Source organism: Herpailurus yagouaroundi, unplaced genomic scaffold (genome assembly GCF_014898765.1).
Source record: "Herpailurus yagouaroundi ecotype Mexico unplaced genomic scaffold, PumYag 61438, whole genome shotgun sequence".
NCBI classification, from domain to species: Eukaryota; Metazoa; Chordata; class Mammalia; order Carnivora; family Felidae; genus Herpailurus; species Herpailurus yagouaroundi.
This window is the reverse complement of record NW_024415819.1, coordinates 3,823-7,097: the sequence shown is the minus strand read 5'-3', so window position 1 is coordinate 7,097 and position 3,275 is coordinate 3,823. Positions and strand designations below refer to the sequence as shown.

Here is a 3,275-nt window from a genome sequence, read left to right as displayed (position 1 = left end):
GCTCACCTGGACCGCGGTCCCTCCGGCGCCGGCCGAGCCTCGCCGCCCACCCCGCCCCCGCCCCAGCCCCACAGGCCCGCGACCCGCTGACACCGAGGCGGAAGTGCGGCCGGCCGCCAGGCAGACTGACAGCCGGCGCTCTCCACTCGCCGCGCCCGGCGCCGGAGCGTCAGCGGCCGTCCGCCCAATCCGCGCCCGGCCCGAGGGCCGCGCCGGGAGGCGGGACTATGCTAATCATTTGCGGGAGCGGCAACCCCCGTTGCCCCTCGGGAGTCCCGCCCGCGCGGAGGAGTGACGCCACGGACAGCCAGTCATAGCAGGCAGAGGCGGGGTTATGCAGATATTGACCCTAGGTGGGTGGGAGAGAGGGAGGAAGGGGCGTGGCTGGACGGGTTGAGTTTACAAACAGCGAGTCAGGTGGCTGGGGTGCTGGGCGGTTGGTGGCTCTGCGCTCCGCTGTTCCCGACCCCCAGGGGACGGGCGGCGGCGGGAGTCCTCCTCTCAAAGCTGTCTTCCTCAGTTCAAACATGTTGCGGGCTCCCCCTTGTCCACCCTCCTTGGCATACCATTCATCGCTCACCAGAATCCTGCGCCAATTTACCCTCCGGCCGTATCCCTGGCAGTTAATTCCCCTGTTTAAAACTCACTAATCTGTAGTGGCTCCGCGATTGAGCCCAGAAGCTCTGGAGTCAGACCCCGAGCTTGCATCCTTATCAGCTGTGTGGTCTTGGGCAAGTTAAGTAACCTCTCTGAGCCTATGAGCACCCAGCTTTTCTTTTGCAAACTAGGTTTCTCCCACCCTCATCCCATTTGAATCACAGGTCTGGGTTTGGGTGAGTGGAGTAACAGGAACCAGGCTGGTTGCTCAGAAAGTGATTGATTCAGGGGTGAGCAAGTGACCCTGTCCTGGCCAATGAGGGTCCGCCCTGAGACTTCCGCTGGGAGTCGGAGAGCTCAGGCCAGAAGGAAGGCTGAGGCCAAATGACTCTCCCTTCTGCCCACAGACCTCTCCAGAACTGGGCCGGCTGAGAGAAAGACGCTGTCTGGAGCTACTTACTGGGCATCTGGCCACCGTGAGGGATGTGGCGCCCGGGAATGAGGCCAGCCCAGAGGGAAGCGAGAGCACACGTCCTGGGTCACCTGGAACAGCTACACCCTAAGCAAGCTCTGTCCTAGACTTTTCAGTTACAGGAGCTACTGTATTTTCTTTTCTGCTGAAGCCAGTTTGAGTACAAAGGAATACTGAGTCTTGCACCCCCAACAGTACTGACAGAGTAGTCGTGACCACATGGCACATGGAGACAGTCCCGCTCACGGCCGCCTCTTCCACAAAGCCGGACCCCAGCCCCACCGTGCCCCACCCGGCCTCCTGTCCCCCAATGCTGGTCTCCGTGCTGCCACCTCAGAATGTGATTCCCCGTCTCTAGCAAGGAGGAGGTACTGACAGGTCACCCCAGCAGGACTAAGGGTGCCTTGAGGGCAGGGGCCGGCCTCGACTGAGTGGATGGGGTCTCCGGCAGGAGTGGGGCCCAGAGATCCCGTCATCCCCCATCCTAGAGACTGGCCCAGCTCACTGGTGGGCCCTGTCACTGCCGCCCGCCGACGTGCCGGGACTGAAAAGGAGCTCTCCCAACCTCTGCTGTAGAGAGAAACCAGGAGGGGGTGGGGCCAAGCCTCCGAAACAAAGGCGTTGCCATGGTTACCCCTGAAGAAACCGACCCCAGCAGAAGAGGGAGGTGTGTGCAGGCCCCCAAGCCAGGACGAGGACAAGGCCTGTTGCCATGGAGATGCTCCAAAGCTTCCCTTGTGGGCCTGGCCAAAGTCCAGTGCAGGGTCCCGAAACCACCACCCCTCATTCGAAGACGGGGCTTTGCGATTCTGACCTAGGGCAAAGGACACGCCCCGAGGGATTCAACCTGCTGGCCCACCCCGTGGCCATGACCTCTGGGGTGAGTGCGGTATCGGGGAGCTAGGGCCAGAGGAGAGGCTGGAATGGACAGAGTCTCCTGTCTGCCCACGGGCCACACCAGGGCTGAGCTTGACCACCTCTGCCCTGGCCTTGGAGTGGGGTAGGGCCTGACCCCAGGTGGGCCCTGCGGCTGGGATATCAGTTTACCCCCTTTTAACAGATGCAATAAACTGAGCTCCAAGGATCAGGTGCTGGTCCTTCCTGGTCCCCGAGGCCAGGACTGAGTGACAATCCCCTCTTGGCTGATGGCTGGGAGGACGGCACCTGGGACCCAACGCAGGAGCATTTTTCCTGATCTTCAGTAGGTCAAGAGGCCGATTCCAGAGGCAAAATTCTCTAAGAATGGGACAGAAGATGGGAGCGGAAAAGGAGACCGAGGGTTTGGGACCATGCGATGATGGTGGTGGTGGCTGACATCATCCAGTGGGTGACATGTCTTGTCCAGTTTCATGCCTGCGACGGCCAACCGAGTAGATACTATGTGTGATTCCCACTGTGCAGATGAGCAGACTGAGCCTGTGCTGAGGAAGTGGCCCAGGAGCTTGTCAGAAAGACAGAGACCTGCCCAGACCTCCCCGCCGGGTCTGCCCCTGAACCAGATGCCCAGCTGTTCCTGGGTGGCTGGGGCCCTGTGGGACTCCGTATGGGTCACCATATCAACTACTGTTGACCTACCCACTGGCGGGGGATTGTCACAGAGTCTCCTCCATCCTGAGCGCTCAGGCCTGGCTTGGCTCCCAGGGGCCCCTCGGGATCCCGGGGGTCCATCCACGTATGCTGGGCTGGTACGTAACTTTCAGGGTGCCTGCTCCTGCAGGAACTGCTCTCCGACCAGGCCAACCCCAAGAGTGTCTGTGTGTCCCTCACCGCCCCAGAATTAGAACCTCCCTGTCCCACGTCCCGCACGAGGCTCAGTTGATATCGTGACCCAGCAGCCCTGTGGGTGGCTGCCCAGCCTCCCCTCAGCAGCTGGCCGACCTGTGGGCCCGGTGCCCGGAAGCCCCAAATGTGTGGGAACGCGTGCCCCTGCTGTGCCGTCAGGAGGCACATTCACACGCACTACCCTCCTGGCTGTCTCCCCGAGAGGACGCAGAACACGGATGATGCCTCCTTCAGATGGGGAAACGGAGGCTCAGGCAGCAGAGCAGGCTGTCTGCTCGCTGCAGAGCCGGCCGGCAGCCAGAGCCACCCCGTAAGCCCAACCGGGCTGGGCGTCCAGGAGTGCCGATGCCCGCACTGCTGGCCTGGCCTTTGCCTTGGAAGGGGGCGGGGCGGGGCCCGAGGCTCAGCCCTCTCCCTGCCACCC

General features: G+C 62.3%; 1 long non-coding RNA gene across 1 annotated transcript; it reads left to right on the top strand.

Annotated features, from left to right (window-relative positions):
- The first annotated feature begins 15 nt into the window (after positions 1–15).
- On the top strand, positions 16–2,153 carry LOC121024226 (uncharacterized). The gene is made up of 2 exons (XR_005787646.1): positions 16–353; positions 1,005–2,153. It is a non-coding gene; the product is annotated as an uncharacterized LOC121024226 (long non-coding RNA).
- Positions 2,154–3,275: the final 1,122 nt, after the last annotated feature.